Source organism: Protopterus annectens, chromosome 5.part0, assembly GCF_019279795.1.
Source record: "Protopterus annectens isolate FY-2018-M chromosome 5.part0, PAN1.0, whole genome shotgun sequence".
Taxonomy (NCBI): domain Eukaryota; kingdom Metazoa; phylum Chordata; order Ceratodontiformes; family Protopteridae; genus Protopterus; species Protopterus annectens.
This window is the reverse complement of record NC_056735.1, coordinates 1,149,945,662-1,149,964,380: the sequence shown is the minus strand read 5'-3', so window position 1 is coordinate 1,149,964,380 and position 18,719 is coordinate 1,149,945,662.

The following is an 18,719-nucleotide window of genomic DNA, read 5'->3' as shown; positions in this document are numbered from 1 at the left end:
ACAGGGCAGATCACATCTCTCCTTGGGTGTGAACTGGAATGAGTCAATATTCCAGGTATGAGAACTTGGTCCTGCAATATGCAATTACTGGAGTGAAGTACTTTGTAAACACCCTTGGTGCAGTAGACATCTAAAGGGAAACAAAATAAATTGTCAATGGGCACTCCCACTTTAACTCTCAAATACTAAAGAATGTGCCAGTAGATTGAGCACTCTTTTAGCAACTGACAATTGTAAGAAGCAAACTAGCTTGAAGTCATTTTCAGTGCTAATGGAATTTGTTTTTTGTTAAGTGGGGTGCTAAAGCATATCAAGTAGAATTATTTCAGACAGAAAATTGAATTGCATTCTGTGAATTTATTTCAGACATCATGCTGTAGTTTGAAATAAGGCTTAAGCTGCAGTGTGAATAAAAAACATTGCCAGAAAAAAAAACATGTAGGGACAGATAACAGACCCTTATGATATGGCATTGATTTATAACAAGTTCTACATCAATTGACAATTGTTCAACATAACAAAATTTACTAGACAGTGTGAAAAACATGTTCAAAAATGTTTCCAGAAATGTGACAATCTCAGTGCCATCAGGGTCAGTGACACAATAGATAATACATCTGATTATGAATCAGAAGATTATAGGTTCGACTTCTGCCTGGATTCATTGACACATTTTTTTTTTATTTTGGATAAGGAGAAGATGACAGTTAGTTTCCTATCTGGAACCAGGATCCACAGTATCGCACACACACTCACGTTACTACACGCCAGGTACCAATATGATTCTGTCGTAGTCTATGCTGGTGTAAATTACCTGAGACATACCTTACTGGACTATAAGAAAAGAGACATAATGGATATCTCTGAATATTTATCACAGATAGATATAAGCCTTACATTGAGCAACAATGCAATGCAATGTGGCAAACATCCTTCACCAAGGATGATGCCACAATATGAACAAATAAATGATTGATTTTAGTTATTGACTTAATTTCTGGTGCCACTCTAGATGGATACAATATCTGTTACTGTGGGAGAACATGGTCAAAAGACCACATTGCTTTGCCAAGGATGGATTGCACCTGTCCCCTCTAGGCTTTTGGATATTGGCTAACACTTTATCCACCCGCTTAGAGACTTTTTTAGGCAATGCCAAAAAAAAAAAAAACTACCAACATAGGGAAAAAGTGTGCAAGCAACATTAAGGTGTTACTGCTCAGTTCTGAAAGTCTAAGCAAAAAAATCCACAGCATTCAAGCCCTCCTTACTGGAGAATGTAGGTTTCTGTGCCATGAATGAGACTTGTTTTAAAAACGCAGAAAGTACTCCTGAAGTACCTTCCACACACTTCGACCAAGAACAGCACTCTATGTTAGCAACAAACATAACTCCAGGCTGGTTAAACAGGCTGATATCATGGAGTTCATCCACATGCAAGTCAACATAGGTTAGGTCCCTCACAATATCATGGCTAGTTATAGGTCACAATCTATTCCCATAGTGTTTCACGAGTCAAACCTAAACCTGAACCTACTAGAGGCACTCACCAGCCAACCAAACACCTTCTTCATTGGTGACTTAAACTATCCCTATATAGACTGGGAAATGTACACTGCTACAGATTCACAGGCACAATATTTCCTGGACTTTATTTACATAAACACAATGGAACAGACAGTGCACCTTCCAACCAGTGAATCAAACATACTGCATCTGGTGCTCCCCAACATGAGAGGGAGTTGCACCCCACCCCCACCCTCCCATGTCACATCCTCACTAGTGAGATCGGATCACAAAGCTGTCTGATTTGAAGTAAAAATTACCCCAGAATATCAAGCACCAGTAGCAATTAAGGACTATTCAAAGGCAAACTACATCCCATTAAGTATCGGTTTGTCAAAATTCAGCCCCCCCCAACCCCGAGACCACAGCTACCTATGCAGAATTATTCACAGAGTCACTATACAGACATGTGAAAGGCTACATAGAGGCTGATATACCTACTAGAAATACAAACATGACAAACACTAAAAACAAATCTCACTGGTGGAATCCTCACCTAAACAGGGTATATAATAAAAGAAGAAAACTCATGGCCAAAGAAAAGCAATTCCCTTAAAAACAAGTGCTGCGTTATAAAACTAAACAAGAAACTAAGAGGGCTAATTAAGTCTAGTAAGGCCAACTATGAGGTCAGGATAGCCTCACAGGCTAAGAACAGTCAAACAACTTTCTTTAGCTATGTCCGGAACCTTTGAAGTAACACACAATAGTGCGATGAACTGGTGGTGAACAGTACCACCTACACCAATCAGGATGGCATAGCAAATCTACTGGCTGATAAATTCAGGTCAAATTGCAACCACCCTTTTCCCCCCAGCTCCACCAAGTGAAATCTCCTCCAATATACTTCCAGCTGTCAGCAGAGACCAGGTGCTGGCTGCACTTGCTAAAACCGAGAGCACTGCCTTCATGGGTCCCAATAAAATCCACAGTTGCCTCTTGAACAGTCTAAAACATGATCTATCAAGACCACTTGAAGCACTCTTCAACTACAGCTTTGAAACAGCTTGTATTTACCTACCAGGCTGTGGAATTGGTGACTTATCACTGGGACTAACCAGAAATTCCTTAAGATTTCAAGAGCAGAATAAGTTATGTTTTACACTTATTTCATTGAATTGCACTACTTTAACTCTTATAACTGTGCTATACAGCTAATCTACATTTTGCACTGTTATAAAGCTTTTTTTACCATTTCACTGCATTTATGTACTTTTTATACTGTTTTAACTGTATTTTTCATTGCTAGATACTGTTTCACTACTCTAATTGCATTTTTACTGAATTACTTAACTGTAAACTGCTTTTTCATACTGAGAGTTGTATTTTCTGTTTTGAGTGCTCTATCTGTGCTTTTTATGAGGTTTTTGTGTTCTAGTCAGGCATCATATAACTGATTTGTTTGCAGTTAAAAGTATTCTCTAGAGTCTCCTTGCTCCTTTATCTGTTTAAAACTTTCATTTAGTGGCTACAGCTAGTAGCTGTAATAGTATGCATTACTGTAACTGCATTTTTACTGAATTACTAAACAAACTGTAAACTGTTTTTCATACTGAGACTTGTATTTTCTGTTTGTGAGTGCTCTTTCTGTACATTTATTGAGGTTTCTATGGTCTACTCAGGTAATCTTGATAGAGGCCTGCTGTTGTCCAGACCTGGTAGTTACTGAGTTTCCTGTATTTATGGCAGCCATTTTCTGCTGATAGTGTGTTGCCTTCATTATTATTGAGAGTAACAGGGTTTCCTGACCTTCCCTAGCATGAATGATTAGTGTAATAGCGGGGGTTAGCAGGACTGAGTAGTAATTTGAGCTTCCAGATTCTTACATCCTTTTTGGTATATAAATCCTGTGTCTGTGATGGGCTTTGCTTGTATTTACCAGGCTGTGGAATTGGTGACTCATCACTGGCACTAAGCAGAAATTTCTTAAGATTCCAAGAGCAGAATAAGTTATTTTCTGCACTTATTTCATTGAATTGCACTTCTTTAACTCTTATAATCATACTATATAGCCAATCTACTACATTTTGCGCTGTTATAAATATTTTTTCCTGTTTCACTACATTTATGCACTGTTTTATACTGTTTAACTGTACTTTTCATTGCTAAATACTGTTTCACTACTCTAATTGCATTTTTACTGAATTAGTTAACTGTAAACTGCTTTTATATACTGAGACTTGTATTTTCTGTTTGAGAGTGCTTCAGCTGTGCTTTTGTGCTTTTTTATGAGGTTTCTGTATTCTAGTCAGGTATCATATAACTGATTTGTCTGCAGTTAAAAGCATTATCTAGAGTATCCTTGTTCATTTATCTGTTTAAAACTCTTATTTAGTGGCTACAGCTAGCAGCTGTAATTGGTTTCCTACCCACTCTACCTATCGGTGTCTTTTTTCTTATACTTGGTGGCTTTGCAGTTGCCTGCCCATACTGTAAATTTGATCTGGGACACTCCTCCCAGTCTAGTGTCATTAGCTCATTCTGCCTAATACAGAGAGAACATTTGAGAAGGCCAACCCACTTAGGTTCTTAACCTTGAATTATCTTCTGTTCCTGCTTTCTCCTTTTCCACTTTACTAAAAAAAAAAAAAAAAAAAAAAAAAAAAAAATTCTAAGCTTATTTCCCCCCTTTCCTGTAATGAGTCTAGTCTAGATACAGATTTGCTGTATCCAGGACTCTTTGCAAGCTTCTGAACCCCCCAAACCTTTCTGCATTGGAGGAAAGCCTTCTAGCTTATCAGTGGGAGTGGTAAGCACTAGGTAGGCTATCTATCACAAGAGGAGTGGTTTTTGGCCCAGAAATTGTAGTTTATTGGCTTTTTGGACAGTTTTTCCATCTCTGTCAACTTTCGTATTTAAAAGCCCGCTTTTGCACTTGTTTCCCACCTTTCCTGTAACTAGTCTAGTCCAGATACAGACTTCCTGTATCCATGACAGTTTGCAAGCTACTGAGTAGTGCCAAAGTCTGTTCTTCAATTTGTTCTTTAGATCTACTAGCTCTCGCCTCTCCTGCACTTATACTAGCTAATTAGTCTAGCACTTTACCAGACTTCTTGTAGCAATTATTGTAGCACACAAAAGGGCTACTAGCACTAAACATTCTACAAGGAAACAGATCCAGTACTTGTTATCAATGCCAACCCTTCCAGGCATGTTTAAAGGTCAGTTTCCTGTGTTTTCTCCTATTAACCTGGTAAACTTGGGTGTCCTGAGGCAATGTAGCAACTGCCTCATGTACACCAACAACCCTCTCCTCTTACCTCCCAACACTCAAACTTGTGAAAGATGCATTTATATATCCAAATTGGAAGCCACACACTCTTCAGCCAAGACCAGAATAGCTGGTTAAGAGGAAAAGGTCAACACACAACAGCACCGCCTTCACATAAAAAAACAAGCCACGCATCCACCTTTGCTGAGGCTCTCAATAAAAATCTACCAAAGCAGCAAAGACCTCCAAGGCAGAAATGCACTCAACCACCACAACACAACACTAATCATGAAACACATAACTCTCCTAAACAGTGTGCCACTCAATCAAAGCCCCTAAGGCAAAACAGTATGCGCAATACACTAGTCATAGGTGATTCAATAGTGAGGCACACTGATGTAGGTTGAATAAGGAGAAAGTAATAGTCAGCTGCCTGTCAGGTGCCGGGATCCATCACATAATGCATGCACTCTGGTCCCTCAACAACAGGTACAGATATGACTCTGTCATTGTATAGTGGGTGTGAATGATCAGAGACGTACCTCCCTGGACTACATGAAAAGAGACTTGAAGGATCTCTCAGATTGTGTAGCCCCAGTACATATGACCCTAACCCTGAGCAGCATCCTACCATCACCCAGAATGATACCACAGTACAAGCAGAAAATGATTGATTTTAACAATTGGATAAGTTTCTGCTGTCATTCTAAGGGTCCAGTATCTGTCTGCCTGGGATGACATGATTGACAGACCTCGATGCTTTGCCAGAGATGGCCTGCATCTGTCACCCCTGGGCTTCTGGATACTGGACAAGGCTCTTGCCACCCCTATAGTACATTTTGTAGGTGGTTTTCCAAAGACCAAATTACCACCATAACAGCTATAAACAAATGCAATCTGAGGGTCATGCTGCTCTGCACTAGAAGTCTAAATCTCAAAATGCACTCACTCAAACCACTCCTTAAAATGGAGAACATCGGCATTTGTGCTGTAACAGAGACCTGGTTCAAGGCAGCAGAAAGCACATCTGCACTACCAGGCTATAAATCATTCCACACCTTTTAGCCTGAGAACTTGGACTGAAGCTCCAAAGGCAGTGGTGTTTCCATATATATAAAGGATGTGTACACCTCCAGACTGGTAGCCCAAAATAATGCATCAGAGATACTTCAGGTGCAGCTAACATTGGGTAAGACGGTGATTCAGGTCATAGCCTGCTATATGTCCCCAACCATGTCCCAAGACTCACACTCCATGTTCCTAAGCACACTGGAGAATATTAGGGTCCAACTGAACACTCTCTTACTAGGCAACTTCAACTACCCCTCCATTAACTGGGAAAAATACTCATAGACCAACACACTTGCCCAACATTTCCTGGAGTTCATTAATTCCAATGCCCTGGACCAGTTCGTTCTTACCCTCACTAGAGGTAGCAACATCCTTGACCTGGTAATTACTGACATGGGCGACCATTGCTCTACACCGATAGTCAGCTCTCCCCTGGTTAGATCTGACCACAAACTAATCACCTTGGAAATCCACATCCCTCCCACCCCACCCTGCAAAGGTAACCACCATGAAAACCTTCTCCAAAGCTAACTTTGGCCTCCTAAAAACAGAGGTGGCTAACTTCATGGCACCCATGCAAATGGAGAATAGTTGTATGATCGCTGAATCATACAATAATGTACTGTACGAACACGTACACAAATACATGGATCTCGCCATACCCAATAGAACCAAGATGCTCTCCTCCAAAAAAAGGCAGTCAATCTGGTGGTTTCCTGCCACAAACAAACTGTACAACAGAAGGAGGAAACTGATGCAGAATAAGGTAAAGTCCTAAGACTGGAAAAACTCCCTTATCAGCTTCAACAAAAAGTTGAGATCCCTCATCAAATTCTCTAAAGCTAGCTATGAAAACAGAATTACAGCAGATAGTAAAGACAACCACAAGGCCTTCTATAGTTATGTAACGAATCTCCACAGAAATACCCAGATTTGCTCTGAGCTACTGCACAATGGTACCTCCTATACTGAGCCAACAGATATTGCCAATATACTGGCCAACAGATTCACTGCCAACTTTACCCCTCTCTCCCCCAAAGGACCAATCACAATACCAGTAGAATACCGGGCATTCAGTATTACTGCTGCACAGGTTAAGACAGTACTGTCCAAGGTCAGAAATACAGCTTCTATGGAATCTGACAATATCCCTGGCTGTGTCCTACATGAACTACAGAGTGAACTGGCACCTCACCTCTGTGCCCTGTTCAATCACAGCCTCACCTCAGGTCTTGTCCCTACCAAATGGTGCATTGCTACACTCATCCCTCTCCACAAAGGTGGAGCAACTACAGACCCATGGGACTATCTTCCCATTAGCATGACAAGTCTGATATGCAAAGCTATGGAATGCATCATCATGGACCTAATAAACAAGGATATAGCGAAACTCCAAACTCTGGATCCCACACAGTTTGGTTTTATGAAGTGTAGATAATGCCTGCTCAACTTGGTTGACTTCTTTGAGTCAGTCACCAGAGTTGTGGATGAAGGCAAGGTGGTTCATACAGCCTACCTTGATCGGGCCAAGGCTTTTGATACCATTCCCCACTCAGGAATCACTGAAAAACTCTCTAAGCTAGGCATCAACCCCTATATTACTAGGTGGGCTGCAAACTGGCTCACAGATAGAACCCACAGTGTGAAAGTAGCTGACTACAAGTCAGACTGCTGACTAGTCATGACTGGAGTCCCACAGGGTTTGGTCCTGGGTACTCTCCTGTTTGGTATCTACTTCTCTGAAGTCCAGGCCAACATGAAGGGACTCTGTCTGACAAAGATCGCAGACAATTGCAAGTTGGAAGCTATTATTTACTCCCCAAGTGATGTTGACATCCTGCAGAATGGCCTCGCTCAGACCAACGACTGGTGTCAGAACCATGGCCTTAAACTCAATGCCAAAAAATGTGCAGTAATCCCCTTTGAGAAAAACCTGGTTCCCATGAATTACCATATTGATGGTAGTCCACTGAACACGGAAGGTGTTATAAGAGATCTGAGAACACAGGTTGACAGCAAACTTTCTTTTGATCACCACATTGCCACTCTGGCCAGAAAGTCCTTCTATGTGGCACATTGCATTACTAAGGGTTTTGCATCCAGGAAGGAAGAGGTCATTGTCTCCCACTACTCTTCCATCATTAGGCCAATCATCGAGTACAATACCCCATTTGGCATGTACTTCACTAGACACCTGCAACACCTGGAGAGGCCGCAAAAGTACCTCACAAAGAGGATGCTAGGCCTTAAACACTTGTCCTATATGGACTACTCAAAAACTCCAACTATTCTCTGTCTCATATCACCTACTTAGAGGTGATCTCTGCTTGATATACAAAGTCATGTCTGACCTAGCTGTGTTAGAAATGCTACATCTAAAGAAATCCCAGTCCCTCTGCACCACATGCTCCAGAGACTTCAACCTCATTACCACAATTAACAGAACATGCTGGAGGGACAGGTTCATAACCCAAAGCCTGCCAATGCTATGGAATAGACTTCCCATACATGTTTAGCAGAGCACTTCACTGATCCCCTTCAAAAGAAATCTTGATGAGTGGATGGGGAACATAAAATTCACCCCAGGGAAAACTCCAGTGGTTCTACTCAACAGAGGCACTGGGAACTAAGATCTAGTGGCACTATGCCAGGGAAATCCTATGGCTAGGCTTGTAAAGGCCCATGGACCATTAGCCTAATACACACCTATGAACCTATGAACATTCCAAGTGACTGGAGGACAGCAACATTCATTCCCCTCCACAAAGGTTGACCATTAACTGACCCAGGGAATTACATACCCATCAGTATAACAAGCCTAATATGCAAAGCCATGGAACAAATTATCATGGAAATGGTAAACCAGGTCATTGGCAATCTGCAGACACTGAACACATCCCAGTTTGGCTTTGCTATGGGAAGGTCATGTCTATTTAGCCTGGTAGAGTTCTTTGAGTGGGTCACTAAGGCAATGGACAAGGCCAAAACAATGCACAATTCATAGCTTGACCAGGCTAAGGCATTTGATACAATACCCCACTCAGGCATTGTTGGCAAGCTATGTGAGCTAGGTGTAAACCCTTATATAACTTGCTGGCTGTTTCACAGACAGGACCCAAGAAGTCAGGCTTGTTGAGACCACCTCCACCAAGAGACTGTTCCCCAGTGGAGTACTCCGGGGCTCTGTGCTGGTCCAGCTCCTGGTTGGCATCTACATCTTGGAAGTCAAGGCTAATGTTAAAGACCACTGGCTCACCAAGTTTGCAGATCACTATAAATTGGGTGTTATTACAGATTCCCCCAAGATAACAACATCTTGCAAGTGGTTTTAACACAGAAAAATGACTGGTGCCAAAGCCATAGCCTAAAACCAATATAGGGTTGCCACCTTTTCAAATGCCCAAAGTGGGACATTTTTTGTAGAAACGTGTGAGTTTGCAGGATAGACATACCCTGAGGGAGTGCAAAGGACAGAGCTTCACTGTTTTTGTCCAAATAAAAGCTTATTCCTGTAGCATATGAGTTGCTTATGCTATTTCATATAATATTTAGGTGTTTCAGTTACAAAATAACTGTTTTATGCAACTATTAAACAAAACTTGGTAAATATTTTCTGTCTTAAAATCTCAGGACATTTGCCATTTTTTAGATTTATTCACAAGACAAAACTGCCCAAAGTGGGACTGTCCCTCGCAAAGAGGGACAGGTGGTAACCCTAAACCATTGCCAAAAATGCATTATAAAGTCCTTTGGAAAACTGTCAATGCACGTTAACTACTCCATTGATAAACACTTGCAACACCTGGAATGCTCACAAATGTTTCTCACAAGGAAAATTCAGGGCATGAATACCCTGTACTATATTGATCACCTAAAGGCTCTATCTTTGTATTCAGTCTCTGACAGGCTGATGAGAAGGGATCTTTGCCTGGCTTAAAGGCTTCCTCAGACCCAGCCTTGATAGATATATTGTGCATGTGCAAAACAAACAGTTCCAGAAACACTAGACCTGGCAATATGAACTTTGCTTGTGCCATAAACGGAATGTGCTGGACAGACAGATATGTGCCCCAAAGGATCCCCTCACAATGGAATGAGTTCAACCCTGACATTATGCAGACAAAATTTGACAACTGCATGAGAAATCATAAATTTACCCCCGGTGTGGCCCCCATGTCCCTTATGGACAGAGGCCATCAATAAGAAAAGTATTATCCTAACACCCCTCCCCTAGAAATTCTTAGCTACCTGCCTTCTGACATATCCCCCAATAAGATACTAGGGATCTAAATGTTTTGGGGTCTGAGCCTAGGCTTCTAAGGGATCTAGCGGTCATTAGCCTTTTAACAACATATGAACCAATTTAGATGATGAAAGAAAAGATCATTGCAAGATGTAATTTTCAGCTAAAAAGTAAGAATTATGACTGGGAAACATTCCAAAAAACACTTAATCTGAGGAACTGCTGATTTTGTACTTTGTATGTGTAGTTAAGTTAGTTTTTATTCTGCCATTAGATTCACTTTTGTAATTCTTAAGATGCTGATACCCTGTTTAGAATAAAACATTTGCTGCAGCATAACTTTTGTTTACAAGGATTTTATTTGAGATAAACTATAGTCAGACATTTTCACTTTTATCCTATAGCTATGTGGCCATGCAGTAGGTATACATATATCTTTATATATTTATCTATCTAATCTATGTTACTGCACAATGGTACTTCCTATACTGAGCCAACAGATATTGCCAACATACTGACCGACAGATTCAGTGCCAAATTTACCACTCTCCCCCTCTAAAGGACCAGTCACAATACCGGAGGAAAGCCAGGCACCCAGCATTACTGGAACACAGGTTAAAGCTGCATTGTCAAAGGCCAAGAATACAGCTTCCATGGGACCTGACAATATCCCTGGATGTGTTCTACATGAACTACAAAGTGAACTGGCGCCACATCTGTGTGCTCTGTTCAATTGCAGCCTCACCTCAGGCTTTGTCCCTACTGAATGGTGCACTGCTACAGTCATCCCTCTCCATAAAGGGGGAGTGACTACAAACCCTGGGAATTATTACCCCATTAGCCTAGCTATGGAGCACATCATCATGGACCTAATTAACAAGGATATAGGGAATATATAGAACCCACGCAATTTGGTTTTGTGAAAGGTAGATCATGCCTGCTCAACCTGGTTGACTTCTTTGAGTCAGTCACCAGAGCTGTGGATGAGGGCAAGGCAGTTCATACACCCTACCTCGATCTGGCCAAGGCCTTTGATACCATTCATCACTTAGGAATTATTGATAAACTCACCAAACTACCCATCAACCCCTGTATCACTAGGTGGGTTGCAAATTGGCTCACAGATAGAACCCACAGTGTGAAAGTAGTTGACTCCAAGTCAGACTGCCAACCAGTCATGAGTGGAGTCCCACAGGTATCAGTCCTGGGTCCTCTCCTATTTGGCATCTACTTCTAAGAAGTCCAGGCAAACACAGAAGGACTCTAGCTGACCATGTTCACAGATGACTGCAAGCTGGGAGCCATTATTAACTCCCCAAGTGATGTAGACATCCTACAGAATGGCCTAACTGAGACCAATGACTGGTATCGAAACCATGGCCTTAAGCTTAATGCCAAAAAATGCATCATCATCCCCTTTGGGAAAAACTCAGTTCCCACTAATTACCACATTGATGGGAGCCCACTGAACACTGAAGGCGTTATAAGAGATCTAGAGAAACAGGTTGACAGCAACCTCTCCTTCGACCACCACATTGCCACTGTGGTCAGAAAGTTCTTCTATGTGGCACATCTCATTACCAAGGGGATTGCATCCAGGAGGAAAGAGGTCATCATCTCTCTCTACTCTTCCCTCATTAGGCCAGTCATCAAGTATAATGCCCCATTTGGCATGTACCTCACTAGACACCTGCAACAGCTGGAAAGGTCACAAAGGTACCTCACGAAGAGTATCCTAGTCTTTAAACACATGTCCTGCATGGACAGACTCAAAAACTCCAGCTATTCTCTGTCTCATATCGTCTAGTAACAGATGATCTCTGCTTGAATTACAAAGCCATGTCTGACCCATCTCTATTAGAAATGCTACATCTAAAGAAATTCCAATCCCTCTACACCAAATTCTCTAGAGACCTCAACCTGATTTCCACAATCAACAGAACATGCTGGAGGGACAATTTCATAACCCAGAGACTCCACATGCTCTGAAATAGACTTCCCATATATGTCAAGCAGAGCACCTCACTGGCCCTCTTTAAGAGAAATCTTGATGAGTGGATGGGCAATAGAAAGTTCACCCTGAGGATTACTCCAGTGGCTCTACTTGACAGAGGCACTGGAAACTAATGCTGGGCGGCATGATGCCAGAGCACTTCTATAGGCTAGGCTTGTAAAGGCTACAGGGCCATTAGCCTAGTACAAGCCTATTAACCTATGAACCTATGTGTATATGTGTATCTATATATGCTTGCAGGTCAAAACAGTGAATGCTCATATAAGTGAATGTTTGTTCAGGCTGTGAATAACAGCAAATGTTTTCAATGCGGTTTTTGCCAGTAGCCTTTTATATGGAAACATGCTGCAACGGGGTAAGGGAATTTACTCTTACCTTCCAGTTGTGCAGTCCTGGAGTTGGTATATATATATATATATATATATATATATATATATATATATATATATATATATATATATATACACGCATACACACACACACACACACACACACACACACACACACACACACACACACACACACATATATTCAATGTCTGATGAGACACTCATGTGTGTATGTATGTATATACATCTATCTATGTGTGTGTGTGTGTGTGTGTGTGTGTGTGTGTGTGTGTGTGTGTGTGTGTGTGTGTGTGTGTGTGTGTGTGTGTGTGTGTGTGTGTGTGTGTGTGTGTGTGTGTGTGTGTGTGTGTGTGTGTGTGTATGTATATGTGTCTATGTCATAACATCAACAGTATAGACTATCTTACTGCATATGGTCAAGACCACATGATCAATGTTCCTCAGTGTTCAAAGTAATAAACAAAATCTGAGTTTTTGAAGGGGGCAGGTTCCTCTGCACCCCCCACACCACCTGAAAATTATATATACTAACTCCAAGATTGCACTACTAAGGGGAAAAATGATAAATTCCCTGATCCTCACTGTATTGTGATCTTAGTACAAACACTTTGACTTTTCAAAAAGTCAATAATATGGTCTCAACCATATGCAGTTAGAAATTTCTGAAAAGTCTATATTCTGAAGGGGAACCATATATACAGACATATCTATATTTATATATCAATGTATATAGATAGATAGATAGATAGGTAGATAGATAGATAGATAGATAGATAGATAGATAGATAGATAGATAGATAGATAGATAGATAGCAGCTGGTAACATGATTGGCAATGTCAGCAAGCAGAATACTGACAATTACCACAATGGAACACCTAAAGGCGACCTATTCTGTGCATGTGGGAATTACTCTTGGGCAGGGTAAACCAAATGCAAGCAAATGCAAGTGTTTTGGCAGGGGGGCAAGCCTCCTGACACCCCCTGGTAATTATAATTATTAAGTCCAGGATTGCAAAATCCCCATATCAAGAGAACAGTCCCCTACTCATAGACTGTCAACCTCACACACCTGTTGACCATATGTTTGAGTCAACCAAATGGTCCTAGACATGTATATACATATATACATATATACAACACAGATCCTTGTGTTGAGGTACAGTAGTTTTCCAGCCTTTGGAGGAGTAAGACATTTCCCTCCCATAAGGAAAATTATAGACCACAAGAAAATTGTTAGTTGTGAGCAAGAAAGTTGCTGGCTAAGAAACCTAAAAAAGAACCATGCGCTGTAAACAAGCTCTGTTTTGACTTCAGAGTAATCAAGCAATTATAACTTGTTTAGAAATCAAAGCTTCTTTACTGAAAAACAAATGGATGAGCACTTTTGCCCTAAACAGTCTTTGGCAGATCTAAGTCCAGTTTACATGGCATGCCATGCAGTATCTGCTTTAACACAGAAATAATTGTTAATTAACTCTAGCTAGGTCATAAATGTGTGTCACTGGCTGTTCGTTCAAGATGAAATAGAATAAGTCTAATATTTCATACCTGTTCCCCATATCTGCTACTAATAGGTTATAGTGCATGTGCTGTATTCCTATCCTATGTGGCTAGTGCCTAATCGATACTGACAATTTATATACATCTTGTCCCTGGCTATGTATAACTATCAGTGGGTCTACTTTTAAATCTCAAAATCTGAAAATCATGAAGATGACAATCCCAAGACGAGAATCCCAAACCAGGAAACACTGAACGACTGAAGTTTAACCAGGGCAAGTAAACACTTGCCCAAAACAAACACGCACCGACTAAAAAAACATCCATACCTCTTTACTATATATACCAACTCCGGGACTGTACTACAGTGGAGAAAGGGCATAATTCCCCATGTTGGGCAAGTGTTTTTCAGAAGTCGAGATGTAGAAGGGGACCTTTATTAATACTTACGTATTATCACAACCAGATTTTGGAACTAAAAGAATTTGTCATGTTTCTGCAAAATTATGTGCAATAAAGGGCAAAACCTAGGCACAGATTTTAAATATTGCTGTTACAAACTTAGAAAGTGGTTGGAATGATAGGATTTGTGTTTTCATGCAGTTTCTAAAGGATACGATGTCTGAAGTTGAAATGTATGTCATTATTTAGTTCTTCCAATCTTCAGTGCTTTGCCACAAAAATATCAAATTTTAGGGGGACCACAGCCAAAATATGTTGCAGAAATCTGGACAGTTGAGAAGTACGGTATGCACTATCAGCATCCACTTTCAAGTTGATGGGTTATCGAGAGTTAAGTACACTGTAAATGAAGAAGCCGAAACCTCCTGTGTGTGCTGCGGTAAGGGCTGTCCTTAAAGTCCCATGTATATGTATGTTTTTGCAATGTAGTAAACATTGTGTACAGCTGTCCCCATGCTCATAAAGAATTGTCCAGATAACTCAATACTTATCTTGCCTATGCATAATGTATGTGAACAGTTTTTCACGTATCTCTTAAATATTTGGTTTGTTTGCCATGCACCAATGTAAACCATCTGCATACTAAATATACCAACACAGACCAAATGAAACTCCAAAAAGGCAATTCCCAGGTGTCTGTCCAAAAACCACAAGAAATCAGTCAACTTAGTCAACTTTTAGCGCTTTCATTCACACATTTATTACGTAAACTTCATCAGAAAAACTAACACTCTTGTCCATACTTCCTTTTAAACTAAAATCACAGGAAATTACATCAATAATGAAAAATTAATCAATCCCTCATATGTAAAATTTCTTATATATATATATATATATATATATATATATATATATATATATATATATATATGCGTATAAACACTAACATTCAAAATTACTAAAATATGTATGACATATTCAAACATATTAATATATATATATATATATATATATATATATATATATATATATATATATATATATATTTACATAATACTTTCACTTATTAAGTAAAAAACATTTTAAGTTAACAGACTCATTTAATCCTGGTGACTTATCAGCCCCTTTTTTTCTTGTGGACAGGTACTTATGATGAGTTTGTAAACATGGTGGAAGATTTGAACAAGACTACAAATTTTCTAGAATTTAAAATAAGTGGATTTGGAGATAGCATTTCATATCTGGATGTAGACTTGAACATAAATAGGGAAAACAATACATTCATTAGTAAAGTGCATAGGAAAGAAATGTTTGCAAACCAATATTTACACAAGGATAGCCTGCATCCACAACATATGAAAAAGGGAGTTGTCAAAGGTCAAATAATACGTTTGAGTAGATTGACTACAGACGATGATACTTTTTTAAAAGAAATTTTATTTTTGAAATCATTGTTTCTGTACAGAGGATATAATGTAGATTGGATAAAAAGGATAGAACAGGAGGTTATCAAGCTGAGACAAGGTGTAGCTAAACCTATCCTCCTGTTTAAAGATATCTGTGTAAGTGCTGTGCTTAAGGTTTCTACTCTGAATGCAAATGAAAATTATCAGATTGCATTTCCTTTACCAATAGTTAATGAGATGTGGTTTATAAAGGGTATTATAGAAAACAATTGGAAAGTTCTATTGGGTAATAAAGAACTGATTAGTGCAATAGGCAATACACCTAAATTTACGTATAAAAAGGTGGTGAATATGAAGTCTTTATTAGAATCTGAAAATAGGGGGATTATTACTAGTAGTAGAACAGTTAGTAATAAAAAGGGCACATACGCTTGCAGAAACTGCAAACAGTGCAGATATATTAGTAAAAGCTCCTTTGTGACTTAGAAGCATTTAAACTACACTATATGGGCTAAAAAGTATTTCAATTGTAATACTGAATTTGTAGTCTATATAGCTTGTTGTGTGTCATGTACCCATTATTATATAGGGAAAACCAAAAGGGCTTTAAAACGTAGAATATACGAGCATAATTTGGCCATTAAAAATAAAGACACAACAAATTCTTTGCCAAACATGCTGTATCTTGTTTAGATTTTAAGAAGTTTGAATTTTCTGTGGTGGAAAAGGTTAATGAAATAATGTTTGGAGGGGATTTAAATAATATTTTGGAATGTAAGGAAACATTATGGCAGTTAAGCCTAGGGGCTGATAAGTCACCAGGATTAAATGAGTCTATTAACTTAAAATGTTTTTTACTTAATAAGTGAAAGTATTATGTAAATATATATATATATATATATATATATATATATATATATATATATATATATATATATATATATACACATATATATTAATATGTTTGAATATGTCTTACATATTTAGTAATTTTGAATGTTAAGAGTGTTTATATATATATATATATATATATATATATATATATATATATATATATATATATATGAGATTTTACATAGGGGATTGATTAATTTTTCATTATTGATGTCATTTCCTGTGATTTTAGTTTAAAAGGAAGTATGGACAAGAGTGTTAGTTTTTCTGATGAAGTTCACGCAATAAATGTATGAATGAAAGCGCTAAAAGTTGACTAAGTTGACTGATTTCTTGTGGATTTTGGACAGACACCTGGGAATTGCCTTTTTGGAGTTCCATCTGGGTGCTACTGGCATTTGTATATCAGGCTTTACTTAACTTACTGTTATGAACCATATACATACCTCTCAATCGTACATAAATCCGAAGATTTTCCCTGATTTTGGCCTGTACCTACCAAACTTTTTGATTTTTTTCCATGAAAACACTGATAATTACAGTGAACCGGTGATGCCAGTCAGTTGAAATGATAGCTAAAAAGTGTTGACTTACATTTATTAGCAGCTATTTTGATGAATTACTATAACTCAGAAATACATTATTATCGCCATAACTGTCGACATCTTAATGCAGGGAATATATCCAGAGGTAACATAACGGGGCTATATTTTATACGTTGCTGTTATACAGACTCGGTAGAATAACAGCATTTGTGTTAGCATGCATTTTGTGAAGGATTTGAAGTACTGAAGAGTTTACACTCCCCTTCTTAGGTTAGCAGACATCACATTTGCTGCCACGAAAAAAAGAACGTTTAGCGGGCAGACTTGCACTATGCAACATGCTGGCAGTCAAGTGCATAAATAAACAACCACAGTATGTTTTAATATTTTAGTGATAACACTACCAAAAACAACCTGAACTTTTAAAGAAGACTCAGTATTTAACATTTTTAAAACATTAACAAACATATTTCCTGATCTTCAACCAGCTGGTATTGCTGTGAAAAATCTGGTTGCGATAATATGTAAGTACCCATTAGTTTATCTGTGATGTGATAACTAGATGCTATTTACATGTTTAGCTGGGGTAGCAAGTACTAAAAATATATCACAACCAGTGAAATTAAAATCCTACAGTAGTATACTGTAGTAACCATAATTGCAGCTAGTTAAGATAAGCTGGATGAACCTGTGATTGGGAACACCTACCTTATAGTCTTTATGTCAGGTAGCATACCACCCCTTCCATGACAGGATGAATTCAACTTTTTAGTGATATATCAATTAAAAGTGTGTTCAGAGAGAAAATAAAGGATACTTACTACATCTATGTGAGTACAGCATTTTTTTTTTGTGCAACAAACAGGGTTAATGAAACAACAAAAAACAAACAACTGACTTCTGCTTTCCAATTTCATGCAAACATAAAAGGGGTAAACAGGTACAAAGTAGTTGTAAGTAACGTGTGTCATAAGTCCTGTGGCTCTATGGTCTCCACGTGAGTTACCTGCAACCTTGAGTTCAGTAATAGATCTCAAGCACCTTAATTTCTGTCTTGACCACTGTGAAATTCAAAATTTAGAAGACCAAAGTATTTTTTAATATATATATATATTCTTTTGGGGGGGGGGTTTATACCCTCCAAACCTGCCAATCCGCTGTTAATCATTCCATTCATTCCAGCAGTCTCACTCTTCACTTTTTTATTTTTATTCTGAATGGTCACCATAGCCACTAAAACACTAACACACATTAGACTAGCAGAAGAACACACCCACACTATGCCTCAGTAGCTTTTTTAGCTTTTTATACAGTACATTCTACCCCAAAGAAAAGAAGCTTGTACAAATGGTGCTGCTTTATCACAAGACTTTAGAAATGCAGTAAGAGAGACATATAGGGGAGGGGCATTAAGTGTGCATTTTCTACATTTCTTGTACAATTTAGAAAGGATAAGCATTTCTCAGAAAGTAAGACTGTCTCAGCCCAGGTCCTGAAAATGAATAATGCTTGTTGC